Genomic DNA, 14756 nt, shown 5'->3' with positions numbered 1-14756 from the left:
TCCGAGCAGCCTCTTTTGAGAGTATGTTTTTTAGTTTGGCAATAACTTAGCTGTAATATTGTTTTAATTTTTGGGCGTTCCAAGGTCGGGGAAGTTTCTTTCCTCGAAGATCCTCGAGATAATATGCGCCATTTTCTGTTTTGTCAATGACGCGATATGGTCCTTCCCAGTTGGCCGCCAATTTACCATCCTGGGAGTCCTTAGCATTTCGTCTTAAGACGAGGCTGCCCACTTCAAATTCTCTTTTGATGACTTTGACGTCATGTCGGGCGGCTATTTTTTGTTTAAGGGTGGCTTCCCGAAGGGATGCCCCCGTGCGGATCTCTTCGACGAGATCAAGCTCTTCACGGAGAGCTTCGTCGTTCATTTCTTCTTCGAGCGGTTGCTCGGTTCGGCGAGATGGCTCGCCAACCTCCACGGGGATGACTGCTTCTGTTCCATATACCATTCTAAATGGAGTCTCCCCGGTTGTGGAGTGTGGTGTTGTGCGATAGGCCCAAAGGACGCTTTCGAGCTCCTCGACCCATTTCTTTTTGTTCTGGTCCAATCTTCGACGTAGGCCGCGCAGGATTACTCTGTTGGCGGCCTCGGCTTGCCCGTTAGTTTGGGGATGTTCCACGGAAGTGAAATGTTGCTTAGTCCCCAGGGCAGCGAGGAAGTCTTGGAAACCTTTGTCCGTGAATTGTGTCCCGTTGTCCGTGACGACGGCCTGTGGTATCCCAAATCGGCAGAGTACGTCGCATTTGAAGAAGCGGAGTATCCTGAACGACGTTATGTCGGAGAGGGGTTCAGCCTCTACCCACTTGGTGAAATAGTCCACGGCGACTATCAGAAATTTATTTTGGTGGAGTCCCTTTGTGAAGGGGCCAAGTATGTCCATGCCCCACCAAGCGAAGGGCCATGGTGACGACAAAGATTTGAGTTCGTGGGGAGGAGCTAGGTGCATGTCCCCATGTCGTTGACATTTGTCGCATTTCTTCACATGGTCCTTTGCGTCTTGCTGCATGGTGGGCCAGTAGTATCCTGCTCGAAGAGCTTTCCTGGCCAGCGATCTTCCTCCCAGATGCTGGGCGTTGATTCCCTCGTGTACCTCGCGCAAGATGTAGTCGACCGTTTCCTCGTCGACACATTTAAGGAGTGGGATTGAGAAACCTCTTCTATACAACTTTCCGTCGAGGACGACATATGCGCATGCTCGACGTCTAATTATTGCTGCCTCTTTCTGATTGTCAGGGAGGGTTCCATTCGCGAGGAAGTTGTATACGGGGGTCATCCAGCAATTTTGGTCGCCAATGACATTTATGTCGAGGACGTTGCTCGCCTTCTCGATGCTTGGTCGGGGGAGTACTTCCTGAATGACGGATTTGTTTCCGCCTTTCTTTTTTGTGCTCGCCAGTTTGGACAGGATATCTGCCCGTTTGTTGTGCTCGCGTGGAACGTGTTGCACCTCCACGGATTCGAACTTAGTGATTTTTTCCTTCACTAATGCTAGATATTCAGAGAGATTATCGTTTTTGGCTTGATATTCTCCCAATACTTGTGAGGCAACAAGTTGTGAATCTGTGAAAATTTTTACTTCTTTTGCCTCCATGTCCTCGGCCAACCGTAGCCCTGCTAGGAAGGCTTCGTATTCTGCTTGGTTATTTGATGTCGGGAAGGATAGTGCTAGGGATACTTCGATGATGATCCCATTTTCGTTTTCCAGGATAATTCCTGCTCCTGCTCCCGTGGAGCCTGACGCTCCGTCGACGAATATTGTCCATTTGTCTGCCTCGCTTGTTGTGGAGGCTGGACTCGTCATTTCGGCCACAAAGTCTGCTAGGACTTGTGATTTTAGCGCTTTCCTGCTTTCGTAACGAATGTCGAATTCGGAAAGCTCGAGGGACCATTTGAGCATCCTGCCCGCCATGTCTGGTCGACCAAGCAATGATTTGATGGGTTGGTTGGTTCGTACTATGATTGTGTGTGCTAGGAAGTAGTGACGTAGTCTTCTTGCTGCGTTGATCAAGGCAAGGGCCACCTTCTCGATTTGTGTATATCTGAGTTCGGGCCCCTGGAGAGCCTTGCTTGTAAAGTACACTGGTTTTTGTCCTTCCGTTGTTTCACGGACAAGGGCTGCGCTGACGGCCTCAGATGCGACGGAGAGGTAGATGTATAACACTTCCTCGACATCCGGGCGCGAGAGGACTGGGGGTTCGGACAGGGCCTTCTTAAGATGTTGGAGGGCCTGCTCGCACTCGTCCGTCCATTCGAACACAGCTTCTTTCCTTAGTAATTTGAAAAGTGGTAATGCGTGTTGAGCAGATTTTGCTACGAAGCGAGACAATGAGGTCAGCATTCCGTTCAGGGTTTGTATGGATTTTTTGTTGCTCGGAGTTGGGAGCTCCGTAAAGGCACGACATTTGTCGGGGTTGGCTTCGATTCCTCGTTCTGTTAGATAGAATCCGAGGAACTTTCCTGCTCGTACCCCGAAGGTGCACTTTTCTGGGTTGAATCGCATGTTGTGTTTTCTGGCCTGCTTGAAGACCTTACGTAAGTGGGCGGTATGGTCGATTTCCTCATGGGATTTTACGATCATGTCGTCCATGTAGACTTCGAGCATGTCGCCTATTTCTGCCCGGAATACTTTGTTCATCATCCGCTGGTATGTAGCACCAGCGTTTTTTAGACCGAAGGGCATTACGTTGTAGTAATAGTTGCCCGACTCGGTCATGAAAGCTGTTTTTTCCCTGTCGGCCACAGCCATTGGGATTTGGTTGTATCCTGAATATGCATCCATAAAAGACAATAATTTAAAGCCAGAAGAATTATCGACTAATTTATCAATGCAAGGTAAAGGATAGGAATCTTTAGGGCAAGCCCTATTGAGATCGGTATAGTCAACACACATGCGCCATTTTCCATTAGATTTTTTAACTAGTACAACGTTTGACAACCAGGTAGTGTATCTGGCTTCAGAAATAAAATTTGCCTCTAGGAGGTCTTTTACAGCTTTTTCAGCAGCCTCCGCTTTTTCGGGAGACTGCCTACGCCTACGTTGCACTACAGCACTAGCAAGTGGGTCGACAGTAAGTTGATGACAAGCGATGTTTGGATCCAGCCCGGGCATGTCGGCAGCGTGCCATGCGAATAAATCAGCATTTTCTCTAAGGCAGGCTTTCAGCTGCTTCCTCGCCAATTCGGGGAGCCCTGTCCCAATCTTGACTCCTTTTTCTGGATCCTCGCCAAACTGGACTATCTCGAAGTCTCCATCTGGAATGGGGCGATAATGCTCTTTGCTCGCCTCGTCGTCCTCCTTCTCCTCCTTCCTCAGCTTTTTCTCCTCCTTATGCTCTTTCTTGGAGGTGCGGCTGTCAAGATCAACAGAGCTCACACTTGGACCGGGCAGACTTGGTGGTGCTTCCGGGGATGGCTTTGGTGGTGTTTCCAAGGAAGGCTTTGGCTTCTTTGCTTCAGGAGCTTTGCCAATGAAGTTGTTGCCTTTGGATGCTGCGTCAAAGCACCTCCTCGCAGCTTCAATGTCCCCGTGCAGAGTAGCAACCTGCCCCTTATGAGTATAGTACTTCATCTTCAGGTGGGCGGTGGAGGGGACAGCCATCAGGTCTGCTATGGCCGTCCTGCCGATGATGCATTGGTAGAGGCAGGGGCAGTCTACGACCAAGAATTTGACCCTGATTGATTTGGCCGTTTCCTCGGAGCCAAAAGTCACTATGAGGTCGACATAGCCCCAAGGCCTAGTGGTTGCCCCGTTGAATCCTGTGAGATCTGAGCCCAAGTACGGGGTGAGGTGTGTCTCGTCCAGCTGTAAGGTCCTGAACAAACTGGCGTACATGATGTCGCAGGAGCTCCCCGGATCGATGAGGACCCGACGAACGTCCATGTTGGCCATGTCTGCCCGGACGAGGAGGGGAATTTGGAAATTGGCTGTCCCACCGGGCAGCTCTTCTCGATAGAAGGCTAAAGGCATTGATCGCCCCTTCGCCTTGTCCAGCGTGGCGTTCATATTCGAGGACGTATTGATGAGATCCTCGAATTTTCTTTTTATTGATCCGACGGTGTGCTTGTCCATGTGACCGCCGGATATGACGAGTGAGTCTGTGAAGTAGTCCCCCGTGGTAAGCGTAGGACTAGTATGGGTGTCCCCAAAACCGCTGGGGATAGCAAAGTCTTCTGGCCGGGAGACGCTCATGGCAATCTGCTTGGTGCCACTCTGCCCGGCTGGTGGGGGAACTACCTCCTCGACGGCGCGAGTCTCCGCGGCCTCTGGTCGAGGGTCATTGTTTCTCTTCACGAACTCTCGTAACTGTCCGTTTCTTATTAATATTTCGATAGCATCCTTCAGCTGGATGCAATCGTCGGTCCTGTGACCGTAACTCTTGTGGTATCTGCAATACCTATTCTTGTCTTGGCCGGGCTTCAGGGGAGTCGGCTTAGGCTGTTTTACATTCGCTCTGTTAAACTCAGAGATGTGAACTTCAGCAAATATTTCTCCCCGTGACTTGACGAGGGGGGTGTATGTGGCGAATGTGCTCGGAGGGCCACGAGATTCACGCCTGTCGCCCCTCCTTCTGTCTCTGCCCCTCTCGCCGCCCCGATCGCCGCCTCTATCATGTCCCCGGTCGCTTCCCCTGTCATCGTTCTTGTGGGTGGACTCGCGGGCAGGGTGGCTGCTTCCAGGTCGGGCAAGGCGAGCGACATCAGCTGCCTGGACCTCCTCGTAGTCGATGTACTTTTGAGCTTTTAGGAGGAGGTCGTCCCAGGTGGGTGGTTTTTCTATGCCCACCGCTTTAGCAAAATCGCTGCCCGGGCGAAGGCCCCTCTGCAGCAAGTATTTCTTCATGTCGTCGGTCGTTTCGACCTGCACAGCCTCTTTGTTGAATCTCTCGACGAAGTTGCGGAGAGTTTCGTCTTCAGCTTGGTATATGGCCTCCAAGGCATGCACAGTCTTTGGGTGCTTGCGGGAAGCAGTGAAGTGTCTGGAAAACTGTTCAGTAAGATCCCTCCATGAATGGATGGATTGAGGGGGCAGGCTTTGGTACCATGCCATTGCTCCCTTCCTCAGCGTGGTTGGGAACAGTCTGCACCTAATGGCACCGCTAATGTTCCTGAAATCCAGGTTCGCGTTGACATTGGCTATGTGATCGTCGGGGTCGGTCAAACCATCATACGCGGGGAGCGTAGGAGGTCTCTCGAAACCCTTTGGAATATGTTTCTTTAAGATGTCTCTGGAAAGAGGGCATCGGGGATCGCCCTCGTCGCTCCCGTTGGGAGAATGGTCCTCGGAAGACCGGGGAGAATAATCGCCGGGCATGGGCGTTGGACTGCGAGATTTGCGAGGACGATAGCTGCCCGACGCGCCATGCTTGGCCATGTTCGCCAACCCTTGAGGTGAATGGCGGCGGGGGGCTTCGTGCTTCCCTTTCTTGCCCGGGGAGAGCCTACCCTCGCGATGTGGAGGAGTACGATCCCTCTTCCGAGGAGTAACTTCGACCCTCTCTAAGTCGGGGCGTCGATGTTTGACGGCCGCCGGTCGAGGAGGGGAAGGAGTAGCCTGGTGTCTCCGCGGGGGAGAGTTGGTTTTTCTGCGACGCCGGTTTTTCTCCAGCGCGGCGATTCTTTCGCTCTGTTCGTCCAGTCGACGATTTTGAGCCTGCATGGCCTCCGTTGTTTGTTTGAGGGCAGCGATCAAGGCTGCGACCTCAGAGTTGGCCAAGACGGCGGGCTGTTCGGCGTTGTTTGCCGGAGCTTCTTGCTTCAATTGCGGGCGTTTGCCCATCCGACGATCAGTTAGGATCTCGACGTCTTCTTCATCGGAAGAGAGTGAGGCCTCCCGTCCGTCGCGGGAGTCGGTTTCTGGACCGCGTGTCACGGTGGTATCGTCACGCACCGGTGATAGGACGGTGTTATGCTGCGGCGGCGGAGAGGATGGAACGTTGAGCACGTTGTCGTCGCCGGCGTCGGTGTTGAGTTGCTGTGATGAACTAGCCATGGTGAAAGTTTGAGAGAATCGGTTTTTATCTTTGTTTCTTTATGAAAGATTAAAGAAGGGGAGGAACTCAGTTCCCACAGACGGCGCCACTGATCTAACCTGATGATCAGAAAGGTTGAGGCCGGTCCGTTGAGCAAGCTTCCACACCGAAGGGGGGGTTTGTACCTGCAGGTGCTCCGATGCCTAAGTCAGCAAAGTGAACAGAGAGATACAAAAGAAGAGAGAGAAAGAGTATTGAATAATGATTGAGAATACCTGGCTCTCCTGTATAGGAGAGCTTATATAGTGCCCCCAGCGCTGGGCCAAAGGTTGGTCTATTGGGCCTGGATAACCGGCCCAATAGGCTCAACTGCCAGGATAGTCCCTGTATCGTAGGGGAAGGCCGTTATTTGCCTCTATCCTGGTTTGGAGTCGTTCCGCTATTGGCGGGTAATGGATGACTCCGTAACAGATGCGGTTGGATAAAGGAGCACGTGTTAAACGTGCTGCTTAGCTGTTAAGCCAAGGTGGATTGGATCAACATGCATGGATAGACGAGCACGTGTTTAACGTGCTGCCTATCCGTTATGTCGAGCAGGACACGTCATTGGCTGACGTGTCGGGGAAGTCTCCCCTTATTGGGCCATGCCCCAAATGCCGGGCATGAGTGGTTGGGCCAGCTCTTGGCCCAGTCCAGAATATATATATATATATATATATATATATATATATATATATATATATATATATATATATATATATATATATATATATATATTAAAAAATAAAGTTAGCATAAAATTTTGAAATAATATCGATTTCAGAAATAAAGATGATAAATCACGAAACATAATGAAAATTGATACACACCTCTGAGTAAATTAAGTGCAAGTGTGGTGAAGTTGTTAACATGAGCCATTGAAATGTGAAATAGATTTTTCTTTTTTATGTCAATATTGTAAAAGGTGTTAGTATGAGTAATATTCTTTTATTCTTTGATAATCTATACTTCTATACTAATATATAAAAAGGATACATGAGTTTGAGATGAAATTTTCATTATAGCTATTTTACTCTTTACTTAGTTTCACAACTTCCATTAAACTAATGAGTTATTTTTTAAAATAAAAAAAAAAATCAGATCATAAAAATGTGAATAAGTGACAAATGTGTTGCCTATACATGAACGATTATCAACTTAATACTACATGTATACTATATATAAAGAGGATAAAAATATTTTTGGTCTCGACTTCTCATAATATCAACAATACCCTTTTTTTTAATAATAAAAATCTTTTATTAACAAATTCACCATAACATAATACATGTCTTTTTTTTACATAAGTTATACATAGGCAGGCGCGGAACGCGTCTGTCTAGCCCGCTAGTATATATAATTGTGATGCTCCACAAAGAATTTTTACATCAATAGCTTTTTTTTTTCTTTCTTTTTCATTCTAATTGTGACTATAAATATGAGCTAAAGTGATAAGCATACAATATGCTTCAAATTGTTTCAATCATCATTAATGTCTAATTATTATTTGAAACATAATATCCATGATATAAATGGAAATTGAAAATCTGGTTTTGCATTGCTAAAATTTGGTTTTGCCAAGCAAACTTGACGCAGGAGTAATTCCATGTAGAACACCGGGTTTTTTATTATTATTATTTTTTAAAATTAGATTAAGTGGCCGATAAAAAAATGAATCTAGATGAGCTAGTTGATGTGATATTTCCATGTAGCCTTTTATAGATTTGTGTTTTTTTCAAGATTTTTGTTTGTTTCTTAGTGGCTAATAAAAAAATAAAGGTTAAATTGCACTCTTGGCCCCCTAAGTTTCAAAATAGCAGTTTTGGCACCATATCTTTACCCCATTTTACAAAAGGCAAATTTTGACTGAATCAACGTTGATGTGGCAAGTCACTTAAGTGACTCAGCTGTCACATCACTTTTTTTTTGCCATCATCTAATAATTAAAATGAAAAATAAAAAGCTGGGGTTTTCGGCTTTCATTGTTTTCTATTCTTGGATCTTGCTCACAATATTTTATGCGATTTATACATTGAGACTTGCACCAACTACTTTCAACAAATGGCTGTGGACAAAACCATTTTTTTTTTAACAGCAAAGTTTTATTGAACCTCAAAACCAAGGCATACCAAGAAGGGAAGGAAAGAAGCAACGCTGTTAGAAAGGAAGGACACTATGAACAACCTCAAAACCATGTTATATAATGTGGAGTAAACAATGTATATCCACCTCACACTTGACTCGATTATGTTTCTTTATACATTCCTTTGGTTTTCATCAAGCAGCGATTTAATTTGTCCATCTCAAGTTATATTTACCAAAATCCATGATTTTTGTGTGTCATGAAAGGACCCATAGTTTTGAAGTAAATATTGTTTTTTTTTTCAATCCCACACAAAAGCTCAAATTTGTGAATAATCTTGCGATGAAATTGTTGAGTATGGTTCATACATGCATCAGGAAGAGGCTGGTGCAGGGGTATTTTCGACATTCTCTTATTATTATATATACCGCTTGTAACACTGAAACCCTAATTCATTTCTTTCATTTAATAGAAACGAGCTGTAGCGAATTCTACAGCCGGAGACGTACCTAAGGGGAACTCCGTTATCAAACTTCTTGTGTTCTTATTGTTTGCAATTTCGTTATTATTACCTTCTGTTACTATTTGTGCACAACAGAAATTAAAGAGATGGGTGGGGATCCTTGGTGGAAAATTCATTATCGGTGATGAGGATTTACTCAATTTAGAGATTCCTTCAATGAATCGCCAAAGGATTTATCTATTGGTGCTGATGGAACTACAATTTTTTCTATGTATTCGTAGGCATCAGTACTGTCCTCAATTTTCTGGTAATCCATATCCAAAAATAGCAAACAATTTTGTCAAAAACAAAAAATAGCAAACCATGAAAACCCCAACTTTTTATTTTTTATTTTAATTAATTATTAGATGGCAAAAAAAAGTGACGGACGGTCTTTTAAGTGACTTGTCACATCAACGTTAACTTGGTCAAGATTGGACTTTTGCAAAAAGGGGATAAAGATAGAGAGCCAAAACCGCTATTTTGAAACTTAGAGGGCCAAAATTGCAAGTTTCTGAAACTTAGGGTGGCAAAAGTGCAATTTAGCCAAAAATAAATCTACGTAGGCTTACTGCTCTCCCTCTTTTGCAGCATCACCACTCTTGCATGCACCTAATGTGTTCTCTTTGCATTAAATCCAACTAAACCATGCCTCATCTTACATCATTAAACAGCCGTGCAAGTAATTTTCTCAGTTAATGATTTTTTTCCCTTTCCAATTGGTTTACACTATCACTATCTCCGACTATCATTGTATATAAACTCCTCTTGAGATCAACTAAGAGTCAACCACAATACTTGCATGCATATACCTTTCTTTGATTCCCTGCTCATATCTAATGGCCAACAACAGTGGTTCATCTTTTGTTAACCTCGAGGCTTCACAACAAAATGAAGATGATCTTGACACTTTTTTAGATAATCTTATCACTAGCATGAAGACTTATCAGATGGAGGTTGACATAGAAAGTGTTAGTTCTTTACAACTTTCAATCATTTACTGTTTGTGGGTTGCTTTATAATTAAATTTTTGTGATGATAGTTTGTGATTAGGAAATTTTCTTATGGTCCTTAGATTGTTGGTTTGGTTGCATGTTATGTCATTTTTATGAAGCTGATAATTTTTTAGACCTAATATTGATTAACTTTCAACTATCTTATACAGCCAACAAGCAGGCTTCCACGATGTTTTGGGAGAGAATTGGGTGATACCATCTCCTCGTATGTGATTCTCAGAGACCTTAATGATAATGAGATTGAGGTCCATGTTACGAGGAGGTTTAAAGAGCTATTTTTTTATGATGGTTGGTCTCTTATTAAGGATTTATACGATGTAGGCTTTGGTGCTTGGGCCACCCTTGCCTATGTTAATCCTAAACTTTTGCTACTGCGGCTTGCCTCAAGGTGGGGTATTGAGATTTCTTATCCTGTCTATCAACAACCACTGAGGGTTTTGTTGCCGAGGAATGAACCCGGTTCAACTACTTCCTTATATTGTGGTCCTACACCACCTTCCTTATTTATTCGTTCTTTCATCAAGAAGATGACAGTTTATGATATTCATTCTGGAACATTAGTATTCATATGCTTTCAATAATTTTTTTGCAATTTCTTTAGTTGCCTTTATAATTTTTTTTTATTTACTCATTGCATCTTTTTTTTCCAGTCGTTGCCATGGTATGGATTTGGGGAGTATGTTTTTGCCTTTGCTTACTCCAATATGATTTTGATCGATTGTCAAGGCAAGTGCTATCCATGCAAGTTGATTTTTGGCGTTGATTATGACTGTAAACTAGCATGCATGATTTCTGGCGGTTGGATCGATTTGTGCACTCTTCATGGCATTGGTGGTGAATCTCGATGATAATATTACATTCTATGTTCCTGAACCTTCTTATAGTTATGTTATGTATGTTTCCCTTGACCAGAGGCAGAGGCGCCCTACTAATCTCTTATTATTTGTTTGGTGTGTATTTACAAACTTAGTTTATCTATGTCTGTATTTAATGGTTGCTTTGTACAAATCTCCTATTATCTGTTTGTATGTTTCTTTGGTAATGTGGTTTCATCCTAATATAATTGTTTTACTACTAAAATTTCTTTTAATCAAATTTAGCTTCACTTTTTTTTTTATTTAAATAATTTAGCTTCAATTCTAATTATTCTAATTTATAGCTAAAAATAACCAATGAAACTACATGCAAAAATTTCCTTTTTTTTCTTTGTAATTCATCTCTCAAAAACGTATACACCAAATCTCTTTTTGTATACTTCTTATTACTAAATAATGTTCATAAATCTCATAGTTATTTGTACAACTTAATGCTAGAAATTATGCTAAGAACTTTTGTATCGAGGACTATAATTCAATCTCTCACAACTGCGATTGGACCTCTCCATCGATATTTAGATGTTGACCTGGCGCTAAAAATAAATAAAAAAAAACTCTATAAGTAGTGCGCAAAGATTATAAACCTCTCTATGAGTGGCGCGCAAAGATTATAAACCTCTTTATCAGTAGCGCGTGAAAATTACAAATCTCTCGGTCAATACTCAAAGGTCGATGTATCACGCAAAAATTATAAACCTTCTTATAAGTGGCGCGTAAAAAATTACGAATCTTTCTATCAATACTCGGAGGTTGAAGTATCGCGAAAAAATTATAAACATTTCTATAAGTAGAGGTTGAAGTATAAATTTTTCTATTAAATTTTATACATGTCACAGGTCTTTGAAGCCTCCACTATAAAATTCGATGTGACTTAGTCATCCAACAATAGGGTGGTTCACTTTTGTATTGTACTTATTATGATTTGGTTTTTAAGTCTGTTTGCTCTTTTGGATGTAATGATTATGCAATGTACTTATTAATCCTATTTTATGATCCTAACGTACTACTCAAAAAATTTCTTGCACATAGTTTTTGTTTCAACTAAAACCAAATTTCCTTAATTATCTTTACTTAAAACTAAATTGAAAAAAAAAAATTAGTGAATCATATTTACAAGTGTGACTTTAGTCTGGCCTAGAAAACTACACTTGCCATATATATTTAATTTTTCGAAAACACAATTCACTTAAGAAAAAACAATATCCACTTTTGTACCAAAAAAAAAAGAAGAAGCAATATCTACTTAAATAAGAGGAAGTAATGACTAATTAACTGTAATGAATGCCTGCAATTAATATTGCTATTTTTTAGGGATTAATTGATAATGCTATTTTTTGGCAATCGTTAGTGTCAAATATTTTTCTTTCTTCAACTATCTCACGCAAATCCCTTTTCTTTCTCTCTTTCTCTTTTATTCTCTTTTTAAAAACAAAATACTCATCCTCCTGTGTTCTCTTTTCATTGTTGCTCAATCATGAATTTCAATTTCACAAATTGTTTCAATGATTCTCTTTTTGATGAATCTCATACCTCCACTATTGCATGTCGTGTATACCAGCTTCTCAAATGTTGATTTCTATTTATGTGCAAGAGTATATTTTTTTGTGTGTTTTTGTCAAATTTGTGAAAAACAATAAGGTATATTCATGTTCTTCAGAAGTTGTTTATTTTGTTCTGCATGTGGTTTTGTTTCTTCCCTATTAATTTTTTCACATAAACTATGGTATTTAGATTTTCATGAAGCTCATGCTACTACCCCAAAGCAAACCAATATTGCATGTGTGAAAATTAAGAACACTAAGTAATGGTTTAGATCATTATTGCTCTGTTTTTTCAGAATAGTTGTGTTTTTCAGGCTTTTGTATTTACACGCCTACCTGTTTAGGTCCGTATTTACATTTTTAGTTTTGTTTCTTCTCTCTTAATTTTGGCCATAAACTAAAGTATTTAGGTGTTGCTTAATTATTTTTCCTTGCCAGATTGTTGTAAGTGAATGACACTTTATTTTATTTAATATAAATTTATGAATCTTTGATACTTTTGTTTATATAATCTCTAATTATTATCTTTGTGTTTTTACATAGAGCCTGTTGATTGGTCTACATCTCACCATGATTGTAACTATTTGGATATGGTGAAGGTCAAATATAGAACTTTTCAAATTGAATGTTCAAAATCTCAGGTATGTTAATTACTTTCATTATCACATCTTAGTAATTTGGATTCTTCAGTTTCCAAAAAAAATTTCTAACATCTTTGTTTTGAATAGTTTGTTGGTAAGTTACCCTCTATGTTTGTCGAAGAATTTGGATCTGAGATGCATAAATACAACATGTTGGTGGATTATTTTGGTAATCAGTTTGAAGTTATTGTTGAAATACGAGGTGATGATTTATGTTTCACCCATGTATGGTCTGAGATCAGTAATTGTTATTTTGATGATGGTGCCACTGGGGGTGGGGCTTTCTTTACTTATGTTAGGCCAAAATTGTTTATTTTAATCTAAAGGATATGTACTACAAGAACCTGATTGGTAAATGTATGTATTCTAATTTATGTGTTAATTTGTCTCGATCTCTGTTTGGACCTGATGAATATCCTGGATATGCACGGAAAGTGCGCCTACCTTATCATCATGACGACCGTGACTTTGCATATAGCTTTGTTGTTGTTCTGAATCTGATGTCTTCTCTGGTTTTTTGATATGCTTCCTTCTTTAAGAAAATGTCTCATTATTTTAGACTCATTAGTTAAAGATATATAGACTATTTTTCATCTCATTTATTTGCTTTCTTTTGATTTTGTCAGACTATGGAGTATCATAGTTTTGCAAGCAAGCTATTCTCTAAAGATGCAACATATCTAAAATTGGTTGATAAAGAAGGTTTGGAGTGGAAATGTACCATTGGATACATCCCAACACCTTCTAGCCATGTCAAGATTGGTGAGAGTGACCATCCTTCTTGAAAACTGGGAGATTTAGAGAATGTACCAATCTTATATTTGGAACACCAAAGCTTGGAAGAGTTTGAGAACTATTTGTCAATCAGAGAATTGTTAACTTTCTTCCTCCCTAATCCTTTATTTTATTGTGTATCAACAACTTGCTTTATGTTTTGTTACATTTGCTGAATCCTCTTCAATGTTTTCCAATTAAGCTTTCTTTTATTACACCAGCATGAACTCAGGGATTGTCACCTCAGTATCTACTTCCAATCAATGAAAGATGTCTGTTTAATTTTAGAAGAATTTCATCATTACTTACGCACAACATACTATGCTATGATACCAGTATTTATCTATTTCAGTTTTAAATTAGAATTTTAGAACAAAGTTCGATCATAATTATTATCGGCAGGTGTAGAAATTTCTAGCATTGAGTTCCAACACACCCGATCTCCATAAATTTAAATTCAATATTTTTTTAATGCTACAAATCACAATAAGCTTTGCAGTATCATTCTCTATACAAAATTCATGTCTTCAATTTTTTATGTACAAAGCTTTGCAAATAAAAGAAAAATGCTTTGTTATTGGATGTGTTGTTATTTCCTTAATGGATGAGGCTTATATAGACTATAATGCAAGATTTATTCCAAAAACTGTAAGGCCAGATTTCTCATCAATCTCATATTTGGAACACCAAAGCTTGAAGAATTTGGGAATTATTTGTTAAGCTGAGCATTTGTTAAGCTTGCCAAACTCTAACGCTAGATTTGTCACCAATCCCATATTTGGAACACCAAAGTCAATTTAAATATTAAATTCAAAATATATAATCATCCATCAATCTTCAAAAATTAGTATTGGGTTATCCACTTAAATCAAGTTCTTTTCCTAATTATTTATTGACAATTTGTTTCTAATCAAGAAATTTGAGAAGTAGTTACAACCAAATTTGAGTTAGATATTAAATTCAAATATACACTTAAGCAAAATAAATTTTAAGTATGTATTCTACTTTAAATAAATTAATATTTACAATGACCATGCAATAACTAAATATTTTGATAATCCTAATATTAACATGTTGTAACACGTACAAGATTATGTTTGTAGTGAATTTATTGCAACTAGGCAACTCACAATTTTCATTCTTCAATGATGTACAGAATATAAAAAGGTTAGCAAAATACACATATATTTTTTCTCTTATACTTCTTTAACATGCATCGGCTAATAATTTTCTCATTTAATTTAACGCTGATTAAAATAAATGATAATTCCTTTGACAGTCATGCATGCATATTGAAACTTCTAATAACACTAGAG

The 14756-nt window shown here is 40.4% G+C and overlaps 1 long non-coding RNA gene across 1 annotated transcript; it reads left to right on the top strand.

Annotated features, from left to right (window-relative positions):
- The first annotated feature begins 12102 nt into the window (after nucleotides 1-12102).
- Nucleotides 12103-12934, top strand: LOC123887188. The gene is made up of 3 exons (XR_006801396.1): nucleotides 12103-12122; nucleotides 12569-12666; nucleotides 12754-12934. It is a non-coding gene; the product is annotated as an uncharacterized LOC123887188 (long non-coding RNA).
- Nucleotides 12935-14756: the final 1822 nt, after the last annotated feature.

Source organism: Trifolium pratense, linkage group LG5 (assembly GCF_020283565.1).
Source record: "Trifolium pratense cultivar HEN17-A07 linkage group LG5, ARS_RC_1.1, whole genome shotgun sequence".
Classification (NCBI taxonomy): Eukaryota; Viridiplantae; Streptophyta; class Magnoliopsida; order Fabales; family Fabaceae; genus Trifolium; species Trifolium pratense.
This window is presented reverse-complemented; position numbering and strand designations above follow the sequence as displayed.